Source organism: Callorhinus ursinus, unplaced genomic scaffold, assembly GCF_003265705.2.
Source record: "Callorhinus ursinus isolate GAN/ISIS: 27379988/994484 unplaced genomic scaffold, GSC_fseal_2.0 scaffold25, whole genome shotgun sequence".
Lineage (NCBI taxonomy): Eukaryota > Metazoa > Chordata > Mammalia > Carnivora > Otariidae > Callorhinus > Callorhinus ursinus.
This window is the reverse complement of record NW_027397087.1, coordinates 22,292,269-22,310,397: the sequence shown is the minus strand read 5'-3', so window position 1 is coordinate 22,310,397 and position 18,129 is coordinate 22,292,269.

Here is an 18,129-nt window from a genome sequence, read left to right as displayed (position 1 = left end):
TGAGCCACCCAGGCTCACCAAAGAATATTTTTTTTTAGAAAAATGGAGCTAGAATAATTGTATATCCATTAAAACAAATAAACAAATATAGATCCTTATCTCACACCATGCACAAAAATTAACTCAAAATGGATCATAGATATAAGGGTAAAACCTAAAATTATAAAATTTCTAAAAGAAAACATCAGCAAGAATTTTTGTGACTATGGGTTAGACAAAGATTTTTTTTAGATATGACATCAAAAACATAATGCATTTTTAAAAATGGTGTATTGGAAGCACTTGGGTGGCACAATTGGTTAAGCCTCCAACTCTTGGTTTTGGCTCAGGTATTGATCTTGGGGTCCTGAGATCAAGCCCCTCATTGGGCTCTGTGCTCAGCATAGTCTGCTTGAGATTTTCTGTCTCTCTCTGCCCCTCCTGCTTATGCTTTCACTCTCTCTCTAAAATAAATAAGTAAATCTTTAAAAACAAATGGTATATTGGCCTTTGCCAAAATTAAAATCTTTTTCTCTTCAAAACACACCATTTTAAAATGAAAAGACAAACCCCAGGGTGGGAAAAATATTTGCAAATCATGTATCTAAAAATGGACATATGTACACCATACACAAAAGTCAACTCAAAATGGATTAAAGACTTGAATGTAAGATGTGAAGCCATAAAACTCCTAGAAAAAAACATAGAGCCTAAGCTCCTTGACACTGATCTTCACAATGATTTTTTTGGATTTGGCACCAAAGCAAAGGCAACAAAAGCAAAAATAAACAAGTGGGACTACATCAAACTAAAAAGCCTCTGTACTGGGGCGCCTAGGTGGCTCAGTTCTTGGCCATCTGCTTTTGGCTTGGGTCATGATCCTGGGGTCCTGGGATCAAGCCCTGCATTCGGGCTCCCTGCTCCACGGGAGGCCTGCTTCTCCCTCTCCCTCTCCCCCTGCTTGTGTTCCCTCTCTCACTGTGTCTCTCTCTGTTGGATGAATAAATAAAATCTTAAAAAAAAAAAAAATCTTCTGTACAGCAAAGGAAACCAAAAACAAGATGAAAAGTCCACCTACAGAATGGGAGAAAATACTTGCAAATCATATATCTGATAAGGGGTTAATATCCAATATATATAAAGAACTCATACAACTCAATAGAAAAGGAACAGTTTGATTAATAGTAGCCAAACCTCTGTCCTAGCAAATACAGGAGCCTGATGTCAGTAAAGCAATGTGGGAGGAATCCAGAGTGTCCAGCATTATGGGGGAATTAGTAAGGAAGTTAAGGCAGCCCATGTGGACAATCTTTATTGATATTTGTCCATACAAAAGACCACAAGAGAAGAATAGGGTGCTTGAAGAGACAATATAGGACACGGACAGAAACTTCCTTGGGGAAGCTCTTTTTCTTATTTTTTAAAAAGGCTGAGTATATTCATAACCTCAAGCTTGAAATAGTTAAACTAACACAATTTGCTGCTATGTTAATTTCTGATGAATATGAGCCAGTTTAGAGATAAATGCTATGAAAACAAACACTATGAGTGGAAAGAGTGAAATCTTTTGTTAAGTGTTTCTAAATAGTAGGATTTCTGCATTAATTAAGAGGATCATATGGTTCTTGTCCTTTCTTTTATTAATGTGATGTATCACATTGATTGATTTGCAAATGTTGAACCACCTTGCATCCCAGGAATGACTCCCACTTGGTCGTGGTGAATCATCCTCTTAATGTACTGTTGGATCCTATTAGCTATTATCTTGGTGAGAATTTTTGCAACCATGTTCATCAGCGATGTTGGTCTGTAATTCTTTTTGGTGAGATCTTTGGTTTGAGGATCAAGGTGATGCTGACCTCATAGAATGAGTTTGGAAGTTTTCCTTCCATTTCTATTTTTTTAACAGCTTCAGAAGAATAGGTATTAGTTCTTCTTTAAGTGGTAGAATTCCCCTGGAAAGCCATCTGGCATTGGACTCTTGTGGAATATCAGAAATAGCACAGAGGATCATAGAGGGAGGGAGGGAAAATGGAATGGAAAGAAAACAGAGAGGGAGACAAACCATGAGAGACTCTTAACTCTAGGAAACAAACTGACAGGTTGCTGGAGGGGAGGTGGGTGGGGGGATGGGGTAACTGGGTGACGGGCATTAAGGAGGGCATGTGATGTGATGAGCACTGGGTGTTATATGCAACGGATGAATTTTTGAACTCCACATCTGAAACTAATGATGTACTATATGTTGGCTAATTTAATTTAATTTTTTAAAAAAGTAAAAAAAAAAAAGTAGAATTTACATTTCTCCAAACCTATTGCATTGATGTTGCACCTTTAACACAATCGAAATTATATGAAGTCATATAATCCAATCTAGTTTATGAATATGAGATTATATTTATTAAGCAACTACTATATGTACATTAGCACATTATTTAAAGAAATCTCTTGAAATCATGGTGACAAGTGGTGATCATGTGATAAACTTAGTGGAACTTAAGGCAGCACATTTTCAGTATCTTAAAGATTTTTAACAACAAATTTGTACAGAGATTTTGTAGTTCAGATATAGATACATACATATATATGAAAGACACACAAAACAAAAAAGTTGGCAGTGGTAAGTCTGGTTTATGGGATTATGTAGTATCTTATATTTTCTTTTTGTTTATTTAAATGTTTCGCATTTTTAATTTTTTTATTTTTAACGATTTTATTTATTTATTTGCTTTAGAGAAAGAGAGAGAGCATGAGCAGGGGGAAGAGCAGAATGGGAGGGAGAAGAAGGGGGAAAGAATCTCAGGCAGACTCTGCACTGAGCATGGAGCCTGACGTGGGACCTGATCCATGACCCTGAGATCATGACCTGAGCTGAAACCAAGAGCTGGATGTTCAACTGACTGAAACACCCAGATGCCCTGTTTTGCATTTTTGACCTAAAAAAATTTTAAAGAGGAGAAAAACTCACATTTTATTTTATTTTTTAAAAAAATTTTTTATTAACATATAATGTACTATCTCTTTCAGGGGTACAGGTCTGTGATTCATCAGTCTTACACAATTCACAGCGCTCACCATAGCACATACCCTCCCCAGTGTCCATCACCCAGCTACCCCATCCCTCCCACCCCCCTCCACTCCAGCAACCCTCAGTTTGTTTCCTGAGATTAAGAGTCTCTTATGGTTTGTCTCCCGCTCTGGTTTCGTCTTGTTCCATTTTTCCTTCCCTTCCCCTATGATCCTCTGCCTTGTTTCTCAAATTCCTCATATCAGTGAGATCATATGATACTTGTCTTTCTCTGACTTATTTCGCTTAGCAAAATACCCTCTAGTTCCATCCACATCATTGCAAATGGCAAGATTTCATTTTTTTGATGGCTGCATAATATTCCATTATATATATATATACCCCACATCTTCTTTATCCATTCATCTGTTAATGGACATCTAGGCTCTTTCCATAGTTTGGCTATTGTGGACATTGTTGCTATAAACATTGGGGTGCACATGTCCCTTCGGATCACTACATTTATGTCTTTGGGGTAAATACCTAGTATTGCAATTGCTGGGTCGTAGGGTAGCTCTATTTTCAGCTTTTTGAGGAACCTCCATACTGTTTTCCAGAGCGGCTGCACTAGCTTGCATTCCCACCAACAGCGTAGGAGGGTTCTCCTTTCTCTGCATCCTCGCGAACATCTGTCAGAAAAACTCACATTTTAAATTTAAAAATCTTGCTTCTCTTAAACTGATTGTTAGTTGAAAGGAAACTAGTTAGTTGAAGGTGGGAGTAGTAGATATAGCAAAACATAAGTATGCATTCTGAACTTGTTTTACTTTTGTTTTAAAGAAAGATGAAGCATTCTTTAGCTGTAAATGTGCCTTTGACTGTGGTTATCACTATAACCCCTGTGACAGGGGTTTTCAGGAATTTTCCAGGACAGGACAGGAATTTTCCACATGAGTCTGAGAAGATTAAAATGGTGAATGGGAGTGACTATGATGAGCTAAGATGTATTTTTAGGATCACTGAGGGTCTGACAATGAATGAAACAAAATGATCCAGTGGCAGAGTTGAAGGAATACCCTGTCAAGAGAAACCTTAACATCTGAAGGCAAGAATGTTTGCTTGGGTTGCACTGATGGGAATGGCATCATTGGTGTGAAGGCCCCAGGTCAGAGAAGTGAGCTTAGACCAGGAACGCTGGAGCATTTTCCTGTGAGGAGAACCGACAGAGGACTCTGGCTAACCTGATAACAAAGGTAACTGCCAACACGACTGGTGGAGAAAACTTGCTCCTTAGATTTGGAGGATTAGGAGGGTGAAGTGGGAAAATCAGTAATCGCAAAGGCCGAGGCCTATAAGAGGAATTTCTGGGTTGAAAAAAAAAAGTCACTATCACTAGGGAAGAGGCAAAATGTCTCAGGATGCTTTATATCAAAACATTGTAAAATTATTCTTACCATTTGCCCCAACTGTCTAACTCTATGAAGAACACCCGCCCCCCCGTGTCCCTCCACCACAGGAAGTTGTGTCTGTATATTGACACCACAGTGTACCCTGGATTGTCTGAAGGGGGAGGGTACTAATATAATAGAGGAAATTCTGCTTCACAGAATTTGGCTAAAAGCATTATGCATGCCATATTTTCTTTTAATTTTCACAAGAGCCTCGTGTAGTCAACATTATGATCCCTGTTTCACAGACATAAAGAGGGACGAATGGCCAAGCTGGTCGGTCAGCTTCAGTCAGCTCTGAGCCCAGGCCCTCGTTTTGCACTTCACCACACCCAGAAGTGCCCTCTGACTTGGAAATGGAAATTGAATTTAGGTGAGTCAAGACAGATACGTCAAGTGGGAGGAATCATCTGTTTGGCGTCATTATTACTGAAAGGTGTGATAAAGCTTCAAGATATTGCCTAATTTCCCAAAGATTCCAAAGAGACCCTTATCTCTTAAGACCCAAAAAATCAGAAACATTCAATTCTTTAAATGAAAAAATTACGAGTTGTATTGTTAAAATGCAGAGTCATTATGTCTCTGGTGCTCATGGAATTAGATACACTTAGCTCCCTAAGCAGGGCACACCATGTCCAACTGGCCCGAGAGGAAATCAAATATTACTAAATGTGATTTAGAGATGTATAAAGATAGCTCTGAGAGGAAGCCATTAGCAGGTTTATATCATGTCTAGATTTTTCTTTTCTACTTTGGTATTACAGCATAGCTGTTGATAATCAAGAAAGATTACCCACTTCTGGGGTGAAGGAAAAAAAAACAATCACACGAAATCACAAGTATAATTTTGGGGGAAATAATAACTGATAGGAGTGAGGAGTGACTTAATTGAAGTTGCAGCAAAGAATTTTAATGAGAACATTTTCATTCATTCATTCATTTATTCATTTATTCATTCATTCTTCGCTCTTACCTTCCATTGCCAGGCTCTGGTAAGTATGAGAGAAACAATAATGAGTAGGACATAGTCCTTCCCTCACAGAACTTGCAGTCCAGTGAGAGTGAGAGACACCCGTACGCTAATGACACTGAAGCAATGGGCTTTACAAGGGCAGGATGAGCAAGGGGCTGTGAGGGCCAGAAGGGAGAGAGAGAGAGAGGCATCTATTACACCAAAAACCTATGTGACTGTTAAAGCACCCCGGGGGCCAGAGGCCAGCCCCGGTCCCTAGAATGGCTGCCAATGTAGCAGCTGCAGAGCTGTGGTTACAACGTCGTAGTAACAGTCGGAGAGCAAGATGAAGCCAGGACTGGCAGCCTCAGTGTTGTGGTTAACAGGTGTTGAAGCAAGTATGAAGAAAATGTGAGATCAAGCCGCAGCCAGGTTTTGAGAGGTAAATGCTCTATTAAATGCATAAAGAAATAACACAAGCTGGCAATGTTGGTACCTCACTAAAGTTTGAATCCATCTTCAAATTAGCAGGATCCCATGACTTTTCCTATGGTTTTTCTAAGCCTTAATACTTGCATTGGTTGTAGCTCTAATTTGGAAAGGAGAGCAGTGTTGAGAGTCCAACGTTTGGAGGTGAAAGATGAACCTTTGTGAGAAAGTGGCTGGAGTTTTGATTAGCACCTCTTTTGGAACTTTCTCACCTGCTAATTCCTCATACTCTTTTCTTCTTCCCTTAAAAATTGCAATGCCCCATCCATCCATCCATCTATCCATCCATTCACCCATTCATTAATCATATATTGAGCACTTACCATAGGCTAAACATTAAGGACACACAGATAATCAAATGCCATCACTGCTCTCTGGGCGTTGAATCTTGATAGGAGGGCAGCACTCAAACAATCCCATAGGAGGCAATAGATGTAAAATGTACACTGGAAACACAGTGGAGGAACTGACTGATCTGCCCAAGAAAGCTGTCACAGTATTCGACACCTCTGAGCTAGGTTCTAAAAAATGGGCAGGAGTTTTCAAAAGGAGAAAGGTGGCAAAAACGTTTCCAAAGAGAGCAAATAGTCTGAACTAAGATATGAAGGCACAGAGCTGCATGAAATGTTCAAGAAAGGTGACCAGCTTTAGGTAAAGATTATAGTGGCAGGAGATGAGCTGGGAAGATAGACTGGGACAGCTATATAGAAAAGAAAAGAGGAAACAACTAATTGCATTAAAGCTTTAGCCCCTCTGAACTTGTGAGTTGAGAGATAATGGAGCTGGCTCTAGTTGACCTTTGCTTGGCTTCTGCCTGTTGTATATTAGCCCGGTCATTTCGAACACAGTTTTGAAGCAGGAAAAGTGCATATGCAATGTCTCTCTGTCTCCCTTTCTCTTCCCCTCCATCCTTCCAAAGAGTACCCTCTGCCTCCCGACTTCTTTCTAGCTTCTTTGATTCTGGTGATCTAACAGAGACTGCCAGCCGGAGGCTCCCTTCCTTGTGGCTTTGCTTAGGGCTCCAATGAACCTGACAAACACATTAAAAAGTAGCTTCCCTGTGCTACTTCTTAACACAATACACCTGACTCTTAGCAGAAGTGATCAGGGTTTTACACAAATTAATTTTTGGATCTGGCAAGTACATGCATGTGCTTTTGTCTATGTGCTTATGAAGATTTGGGGGGAGCAGGGAAGCAGATGTGTTTGGGCTGCTGAAGTCATCACCTGGATTCACATTTCCCTGAGAGTGAGGAGCTGGCCATATCTAACCACTTTCATCTCATTGGTTGTTGTGGTTGTGGTTCTATCACCCATAGTCGGTGGTGGGTGGCTATGCTTGATTGGAGTTTCAGTGTACAAGCTTCATATGTTTAAAATATTTATAATCATTACCTGCGAGAGATGTAATAATTTATTTACACTAGCAAATCCACCCCCGCAAGCGACCTCATTCATGAAGTCCCACCATACCTTGATGAGTCCATAGGCTTCCTGCCATAAGAATAATCGGTGTTTAATGGGATGCTTTGAACAAATTAAAGAGAGAAAACATAAATAGACAAGACTACAAATTATATGATGGTTTTGTTTCCGGAACTGATCAATGACTTACGAACAGTGATCGTCTATGAAACCACAGATGCTTCCTGCAGCCTACTATTCTGTCTTTCACACACAGCCCATTACAGGAGATACTGATTTCTAATAGAGTCCTCATGTTCCAAGTGGGGGTTCTAGAAGATACTGGGATGAAGAGAGTGTTTCATATCATCAGTATGGCCAGGGGAATATAAGTCTTTCAGTGTAAGCAAAAACCTGCCTTGTGGTAGTTAAGAAACAGCCATTCGCCCTGCAGTGTGTATGGTCCAAGCCTTTTATGGTCTCTGGTGGCAGTGTTGGGAGGCACGAGTAAGAGATGATACTGATAAGTTCTGATCTTGCAGATGCAAAATGCTGGGCCAAAAACTGACTATAAACGATTTTGCCAACTGGGGATCCAACACTGGCGCTTAAATTAAAATGTGAGAGCTTCTCCTTTTTTCTTTTTTTTGCAAGACCTCTTTTCTTCCCTACAAGGAAACAGGTCTACAGCACTCTTTTCTACTAGCTAAAGACCTTACTAATTCTACTGAGGGTCTTTAGCTTTGTGAGCAAAGGGAGACAGAGGTTTTCTTTTAAACCAACATCCTAAGCAAGTCAGCTGGGAACTCTTCTACACCTTGGGAAAGGTAAAAACAGTAACATGCTCCCGGGGGCCCCCAGGGGAGGATGTCACAAAGCAGGGGTGGGCATATTGTATAGGCCTTCTTGACAAGCATCGTGAGCTAGGCTTTGGCTGTGAGGGATTATTTTAAAAGACTCATTGCCAAAGGTGATGAGCTACCTCCATGCAGTCACGGGAAACAATTGTTGGAGGCTGGTGAAATAGAGTCTGGAGAACTTTGAGCATTAGCTCCTCTCCTGAGCTGAACTCCTTCCCGCTATTTGACAGTTGCTATGTACAAAACAGGTTAACCCAGTGCCTTGGGTAAAGGAAAATCCAAACTGAGGGTCCACAGAAGCTTTATCCATCTGCAACTTGGGCAGGGCTTTTGCATATTAGTACAGAGCTCAACGAGCAGCAAGAGGGTTGTTTGTGCTTGGCTTATGTTTGCTGTGTTTCAAAACTAAGGTGAAATCTGGCCTCAGATCCCTGAGGTCTAATTAATCCAGTAATGAACTGAGACAGTTTGATAGGCAATGTTCCCACCCAATTCCCAGACTGTTCTGTTCTGGGAAGATATTTCCTAAGTTGAAAATGGGGTAAATGTAATGGGTCCCACTCAAAAATGACAAATCTCATTGTAAAGTCGTCTATAAATGAATTGAGCTGGTGATGCCTTAAAATATTCCTCTGTTCCTAAAGTTATATTCAAGAGTCTTATTGTCGAGAAAACATGATAGGTTTATTAAATACCCTATAGAATAATGTACTTGAAGTGCCTGCCTTATCTTATGCAATTTTTCTGTTTAATCTGAGTTGTATGTATGCTACGGCAGCTTCAAAACATCTGGGCACAGCAATTTTTTTTCCTGCACCTGCAAGGGTAAGTACACACATAAACAAAAAAGAAATTAAATCTTCCGCAGAGCTGGGGAAAAAAAGAACCCAACCAGCCATGAAGCTCAAGGGAGCAGTATGACAAGTGCTGAGCTGTAAACAAGCTTGAGAGGGATTTAATTCTTATGACAAGTGCCAGTGGTGGCATCTCACATGGACTCAGCATATGCACACATTTCAGAGAGGAGCCACACAGGATTTAATGCAAATAGAAAAGAAAAAAAAGAAAGAAAAGAAAAAGCTCTCAGTGCATCAGCTTCTCCTCATCTATAAATAACCAAGCAAATCAGGATGAGCTAGTGTTGTAATTATCTTGATTTTCAGAATTTTTGCCACTCAGAAGAGGTTTTTTAGAGTCTCCTCTCTGCTCTTTATAATTATAGCTGCTGTTCCAACCTCTGCCAAGGGTTGGTGGTTGCAATGTGATATTCACCAGGTGGCCGCTCTTGCAGCAGAGAAAATAACCAAGTTTTCTTGGTCAGTCCAGTTTCGTCATTTAGGAGCCAAATCAAAACTTCAGAGGGCAGCCATTCATCATCTTGTGACAGCCACATCTTCACTTTTGTTTGTGACTTCTAGACTCTGGCCCTAGGGGGCTCCTGCACTTGGAGAAACGATATGACTAAGGTACCAGAGTAGCTAGGCTCCATGTTGCCTAGAATCACAAATACCTATATCCGGAGAGGATTAGAAACCAAGTCTTGTGACAGCCCAGAAGCTGAACCCCTTCCAAATGTGAAATGCCATGTTTGATATCCTTATTTTCTTGATGTGTTCAAGTCCTAGAATGCAGGGTGGGAAAAGGGTTTGGGGAGTGAGTCTTAAAAACAGACAGGTGGGTTGGGAGACCCTCATTTCTTACTTAACATCTTTCTCCTATGTCAAGATTAGGCAAACTGCAGTCCTTAGGCAAAATCCAGCTTTTTTATAACAAAGTTTTTTTGGAACATAGTCTCACCATGTATTGCCTATGACTGATTTCACACGGCCAGGACAGAACTGAGCAGGTGCAACAGACACATTCAGACCCAAAAGATGAAACCACGGCGCTTTACAGAAAGTTTGCTGATATCTGTCTTATGTTAACAGAACCCCATTTTCATCACAGCGTCTACATGCAGTTTTTATTTTTATTTTTTGTTTTTATTTAAATTCAACTTATTTAACAAGCAATGTAATATTAGTTTCAGGTGTATAATATAGGGATTCAACACTTCCATACATGCCAGTTTAAAAAAAATTTGACTTTTTTTTTTAAGATTTATTTATTTTAGGGCGCCTGGGTGGCTCAGTTGGTTGGGCGACTGCCTTCGGCTCGGGTCATGATCCTGGAGTCCTGGGATTGAGTCCCGCATCGGGCTCCCTGCTCGGCAGGGAGTCTGCTTCTTCCTCTGACCCTCCCCCCCCCTCATGTGCTCTCTCTCTCTCATTCTCTCTCTCAAATAAATAAATAAAATCTTTAAAAAAAAGATTTATTTGTTTTAGAGACAGAGAGAGAAAGAGAATGTTCACGTGAGAAGGGGGAGGGGCAGAGGGAGAAGGCGAGAAGCAGACTCCTGCTGAGCGATGAGTCCCAGAGGTCTCAAGACCCTGAGATCATGACCCTGAGATCACAACCTGAGCTGAAACCAAGACTCGGGTGCTTACCCCACTGCACCACCCACGTGTCCCCCCTCCACCCCCCCCAAAATCACTTTCTTGCGCCTAGGGATGGCCATGTGATCTAGTTCTGCCAATGAGATGCAAGAGAAAGTAAACTGGTGGGGCCTCCAGGAAAACTAGTGTTTGCCTAAATTGTAAGGGGAGAGTTCCCTGAATCTCTTCCTTAAAAGTCATCCATTTTTGTGGTATTTTCCTCCCTAAATATATTAGCCACGCCCAGTGGTCAATAGCAGCATTACATGATGGTGGTAACTCTCAGACTGAGCAGGTAAACACGACTGAATTTAATATGTGAGAAAAGGTGGAACCAGGTGGAATACACTCTAGTTCTCTGTTTGAAGACTTTCTTTTTATTCTATTTATGAAGAGGCAAAAACCATTTCGGAATGATTTCTGCCACTCTTCCCGCAGTGCTTCTCTCCCTTTTCCCTGCTCTCCTCTCTCCTCTCTCTGCTGCCAGTCCCATGTTTCGTATGGCAGGGAGTGAGGTAGTGGGATGCGCACGCAGTCCACAAAATAATCAGTGCAGTTTCCTCGCTCACATCATGATACCCTGCTCAACCTGATCCATGGATGGACTTTTCTCAAAATGTAACCATTGCAGTAACAAAGTGGGTTCATGCCAAAATGGTGGCTTCAGGGGGGGATACTACCAAAACCATTCCACAGCCCCCTCTGCTTCCTTCCCTGGGCCTCAGTAGGACAGCAAAGACTCTGACAGAAAACCTTAAATAAGACATTGAAATTCCTGATCTTTTCTCACAAAATCCAAAGAGAACATGCAGTCAAAGATTTTATGGATGATAATGTATCTGATACTTTCCTCCTCACAGTCCTAAAAAATCTACACTCAAATATGATCTCACTTTGTGTAAGACCCATATTGATTTTTAAGATACAAAGAGGATCAAGTTCGGGAGTTGAACTCCTATAAATATTTACTGGTAGGAACTTTTCTTCCTTTTTAAATGTGGCCATTTGTATGAATTCTTCTATCTCACAGATATTCTGAAAAGCATAAAATCATAAAAAATACTTTTGCTTTTAGCATTAAGATCAAACATTGATTGGTCTATTAATGCTATTTTGATTTGGTTGTAAATGGTCTGCAGTTTACTTAACTTTTCATGGTTCTGTCTACAAATTATTGTAGACACTAACTACCATACTTGCAAAATTTTGTAGAAATATAATTAGAATCTATAAGGTCCTTGGTGCTTCAAATAATCATATTTCCACAATTTAAATCAAAACTTCTTTCCTCTCCCTTCTTTTGTGAATAACATCAGATCCACCAAATCCCCTTATCAGAAATGGCTCTAAAATCCAAGCATAGCCTCCTCAACATGCATCTCTGAAAATACAAATGGACTGGAAATATTCCCAAATTAAAACAAAACAAGACAAAACAAAAAGCACTCTAGAGTTTTAAGATTCTGAGTCAGGATGACAAATGTAAACAAACTATTTACTTGAAAAAAAAATCTACGAAATCCGAAGAGCACTAGACGTTTCATCACTGTGAAAGGCAGTATTCTACAATAGCCCCCAAGACACCCACCCCCTGGAGCATACAACCTATATATCCTCTCCCTTGAGTATAGACAGTACCTGTGAATATGATGAGATATCAGGTATCAGGTTACTGATAAGTGAATTGACTTTACTTAATCCAAAGGGGGATTATGTGGGTGGGCCTAAGAGATTGGATGTATGAAGGGGCTTACAGAGGGAGCCATGTAGCTACACCTGAGGGCAGCCTCTAGGAGCTGAGAGCAACCCCTTCCCACCAGCCTGCAACAAAGAGGGGCCTCAGTCCTACAGCTGCAAGGAAGTGAATCCTGGCAATAACCCGAATGAGCATGAAGATTCCCCCAGCCTTCAGATGAGACCCTAACCCCAGCCAACACCTTGATTTCAGCCCAATGAGATCCTGAGCAAAGAACTCAGTTTACCAATGCCTGGACTCCTAATCCATAAGAACTGTAAGATAATACATCTGTGTTGTTCTAAGCTGCTAAGTTTGTGATGACTTGTTATGCAGCAATAGATACGCAACTATTATAATCACAAACCCAAAGCCTACCTCTTATAGCTATGAGAGCTCCATATTCTGTTGTGGGGAAGAGATGTCTCTTTTTAGAACTTTCCTGCTTGGATGGATGATCCGTTGACTGGATGTGGTACTTGGTAAGAATCACTTAAAAGTTCATAAGGATGGCTTTATCAACAGTAAAGTTAATTAAATTCATCAATTTATTCATTCAAAAATATCTGAGCACCTACCACAAGCCAGGGATGCTTCCAGGCACTGTTTTATATGATTATTTTATATCTTGGTACCAATTTTTCTATTTTCTCCTCTAGATACTACATCCACCATTCTTTTTATCTTGAGAGGTTAATTTTCTGGATTCAGCTAATGGAATAACAGAAGTCAGGAAACTTACTTCCCTGGATTTTTCCCCTTTGGGTTACTTTGAGCTAGCTGCGTTCCTCCACTCTTGTTGGTGTCTGTCTCCTAAGCTACCCTCTCTCAGAGTAGCCCCCTCTCTTGCTCCACCCCTGGACGGGAAGAGTTCCCCACTGCTAGTCCCGGCATAATGCACCCTCCCTTGTGGTGTACTTAAACCCTGACCACACCTTTGTAAACAGTTTCCTTATCAAACTCCTTTCATTTCTTTGATGTTTGACTGTGTTCTTTCCTGCCAAGACAGAAAGATATAGCACTAATAATCCCTTTGAAAATTTGGTAGGTGGAACCACTGGGTCAGGGGACTTAGATTCCAGTCTCAGTCCATCTTCTACATAACTACGGAACATGGTCTTTCTGGGACACTCTTTCTTTATCTTCACTATGAGAGAAGAGTTTTAAAGTATCTCTAAGGTTTCTATCAGGGCTCATAATCTATAAATCAGTAGGTGGGTTGTAAAACTCACATTTTGAGATGTTCAAAGGAAATGCAATTTCCTGATTCAGACTTCCTCATGAATCTCAACCCTTTCATGTTGGAAAAACTATATTCAGGCCAATCTACTGAAATAATAGAGCTATCCCTTTAGATAATACTCAGTCTCTCTGGGTAAAAAGCTCAGCCTCCTGAATTTCTTAGTTCAGTATTCGTTCCCTTTTCCAGCTTCTTTCCAGGATAGCTTGTGTATGGAAGAACGGGCTTATGCTATATGATCTCATGACTAAGGAAAGGAGTCCAGCTTGGTATTGGTATCCTCTGGCTCCTCTGAGCTTCAAAGCACCATCTCTTATTGGCCTCATTGCAGCGTGTCCTTCAGCCTTTCATAAGGTCTAGGGCAGAGGTTGGCAAACTTTTTCAATAAAAGGCCAGGTAATAAAAATTTTAGGCTTTGTGGACCCTATAGTTTCTGTTACAGTTGTCCAACTCCGCAGTCAAAAGCAGCCATAGACAGTGTGTAAACAAATGGGTGTTTATTTTATTTATAAAATAGGCCACTGGGTTGGATTTGACCCATGGACAATAGTTTTCTGACTCCTACTCTAGAGGTTCCTTGGCCTACTTGGCTTCCCCTCACTCTCACTCATGTAGATCCTGCCCCCTTGCATCCTTACCATACAGGACTCCAACTGGCTCCCTCTGGAACCCAGGTCTGAGGGGTCCACTCCAAGCCTCTGCCATGAGGTCACCTCCCTGATTCCAAGGTAAGCCTTCAAGGACCCTGCTCAGAACCAGGGCACATGGGAACAAAGGCTCTAGTCTCTTTCTATGGCACCCCTCCCTGCACTGTGTTTGCTCCTCAGCTTAGCTGGTGTTTCCATAGCCACCCTCCCTTAGAGTGTTGGCCCAAGAAGAAAGAGGAAAAATAAGAACTCTGGCGGCTACTGTGTCTGTTTTCTTCTTCTCTCTATCCCTTAGAGTCAGAAGGATCAGTTTTTTCTCCTGACCTTTATTCCTTCTCTACCATATTCTTACTCTTAACATAGAACAATAAGCTTCATGGTCTAGCTGCTCTAGTGGAAGGAGTATCTTCTCTGTAGCATGAGAGAACTCTTTGAGCTGATACTTCTAGACTTATTTTTTTATATGTTCAAGGGGAAACAAAAGCATTTTGAAACTCTTACCTTGAGAAAATAATCTTGTTTGAGAACTAACATATTTTTCTGCAAAATTCTATTTTGAATATCAAAAGCTGAGCATGAATTCCTCCACTCTCTTTACGTATGCCTTTTGGAGCCACCACTACAAGTAAATGCTCATAAGTGCCTCTGCTGGAAGCACAAGAATAGGGGAAAGTCTTGGATTCAGAAAGCAAACAAGAAAAGCACATGAATATTTTTTTCTAAATACTACCCTTGTTGCAAGAGAAAGGAGAAGCAAAATGAAGCAGCTGCATAAGATACACTAAAAAAGCATTCCTAAATAGTCATTTTATCCTTTATTCAAGTTGGAATTGATCACTCACCTTACCTAACAGATGGGCTCCAAATGAAACATGCTGGTGGCTCAGAGGCACCTCTGCAGAGATGGGGTGTGAGTAGTAAAGGAAAGAACTTAGGCTTTAGGGTCCCACAGAACCACATTCCCATCTCCGCTTTGCCCCTCAATTGCTATGAAATCATGGATTAGTTCTTACTGTTTCTGAGTCTCGTGTTCTTTATTTCTAAAACTTGGCTCAATAGGTAAGGTAAATACAGCTGCCTACGATGGGGCCTGATAATAGTATGCTCACTGAACGCACTTTGAGAGCTAAAGCTATTAGCAGTAGGTCTACAGTGTTTTTAATTCAGTCAAATTAGTGGATACTCACAACTCTGTTTTGTAAACTCTGTGTTCTTATAAAGGGTTTTGAGTAAGCTGAATTGCACCTGGATTGTATGGGACAGTGCCTACTAAGTCTCCGCTGCCTTATGCTGTTTCTTCACTCCTTACAGGTGGCCTCCAGCAGAAGAAAGCAGTTGTAGGTTGGTTGGTACTAGATATCAAGTACAATTTGTGATAAGAATTACATAGAGGAGGCACCTGGGTGGCTCAGTTGTTGGGCGTCTGCCTTAGGCTCCGGTCATGTTCCCAGGGTCCTGGGATCGAGCCCCGCGTCAGGCTCCCTGCTCAGCGGGAAGCCTGCTTCTCCCTCTCCCGCTCCCCCTGCTTGTGTTCCCTCTCTCGCTGTGTCTCTGTCAAATAAATAAAATCTTTAAAAAAATTTTTTTTAAAGTGAGGTCAAATTTTAAATAGGTTCAGAACTATTTGAAAGTCAGCACCAAATTGTTACATTTCCCACAACAAATTCACACCAGAAAATAATGAGATTCAGTATGAAGCTCACTCATGCTGAGTCTTATTCCACTGATTTCTAGTCTCTGTGGACAAACTCAGTGTTATTGCCTGAAGATTGTTTTATGGATTTTAGTTTCTTACTTCCCACGAGAGAGTTCAAATGGCCACAGCCGCCGGGCCTATCAAAGTGTAGCTGTAGACATCTGCACAGTGTTTCCTGATGTTCTTGATATTCCCTATGCTTATGTAAATATAATATGACTGACCTTTGGCCCAAACAGTTTAACTTTATGTGGAGAGCATATTGGGGATAGTGGAGGTGAGAAGTGTGAGTTTCATGATGAAAACTCATGCATAGAGGTGAAAATGTGTCTTTTGGGGAGATACTTTGTCAATGAAAATGAAGAAATAGACCAAAGAGAAGAAAAAATTATACCCACAAAGATTGGGTAAGAATTTCGCAATAAGAATGGAAGAACTGTGGAAGACAGGAAATAAATTTGAGAAATGGATAGTGCATCTTTGGTACCATCCTATGCCCATTCAGCGAGCATTTCCTCTACTGCTCTATGTCCTCTCCTGGCTCTCTGTGTTTGGCCCAGGAACACCTTCTCTAACCTCCCCTTCCTATCTGCTATACCCTTAGTCCTCATTAGGATGTACTTCTGGATCTCTGGCCTAGGTGATGGTATTGCTAATGTGATGCCCTCATAATGGGTATAAATATGTTGGCTCTGCAAGCCACTGTCTTTAAAGTCTAAAACAAGGGTTTGGGGGCACCTGGGTGGCTCAGTCATTAAGCATCTGCCTTCGGCTCAGGTCATGATCCCAGGGTCCTGGGATCGAGCCCCGCATCGGGCTCCCTGCTCCGCGGGGAAGCCTGCTTCTCCCTCTCCCACTCCCCCTGCTTGTGTTTCCTCTCTCACTGTCTCTCTTTCTGTCAAATAAATAAATAAATAAATCTTTAAAAAAGTAAAAAAATAAAACAAGGGTTTGGGTAGCCTGGGGCTTGACTGATTCTAATGGAGAGAACATCAGTCTTGAAAGCAGGACATTGGGGAAGATCATTATGGACTGGAAGCTGCGCTGAGAGACCAGAGTCCCTTGAGTCATACCTGCTTCATCTAAGCAATGAGCCAGCTCAAAACATTCATATTAGAATATCAAGTTTAAGTTTGATGAAGATAAAGATGCAAGACTGAGGGAAGGTGGTGAGCATATAAAAAAATATGATCAGAATCTATAATGCACTTGGGGCTTCGAATAATTTTTCCCATTAGTTAATTTATTTTTTCATGGGCAGCGACTGGGGACAGACTAACTTGCCAAGTACTCACTGTGCACCAGGAACTGGACAGAAGCTTTGTAAATATCGTCCCAGTTAATCTTTCCCACAAACCTGCAAAATAGGTAGTGAATCAAAATTCTAGGCTGGAACTCAACAAGGATATATTCCCAAAGCTGCTGTAGGAACTGACATTAGGATTGGTTCTTAAGGAAATCTGTGAATATCTTTCAAAAAGGTGACTTCCCTGAACCCACATGTCTTGGATGAGGTCTGAGACGAGGAGTGAGTGCGGCCACACCTTTCACATGCCCAGTGCACAAGCCAGCTTGCATCCACCTCACGATTCTTCAAAAAGCTTAGTCGTGCTCTTGGTTTTACCCTAAATCTTAAGTTCATATGTCTTGTCACATCAGTGAAAAAAAAAGGCTGATGGGAATCTCAGCGGTCCAGTAAGGGAAAATCAAAAGGTCAGAGATGCAAGGAAGGGCCCTTACCCAGGGTCCTTACCCAGGGCCCGCTGCTGTTTATAGTGGTAGGGCTGAATCCTGCAAAAAGGAGGGGGGCAGCGGCAGGATCATTGACATAACTCGGAATTCCTTACATCTTTAGCTTCACAGTCCATCCTCTCTCACTGCTCTAGTCTCCACAACACGACACATTGGTGTTTTCCCAACGCCTCTTGAATAAGAGCTTCTCTGGACACAGATGGATACTTATTAAAAATCTCTACAAATTCTCATGACTGAGTATGCTCTCATTTATTCAATTAACAGTTATAGGAAGGCTGTATATTCTAGGCATGTTCTGGGTGCCAAAATAAGACAGAGTCATGTCCTCAAGGAGCTTGCGATTTAATCCAGGAGAGAGATATGTGGACAAGTAATTGCAGTGCCATGTGATGAGTGCCCTGATAGCTGTATATATGGGGGAAGAGCAGGTGAAGGAGGAGAAA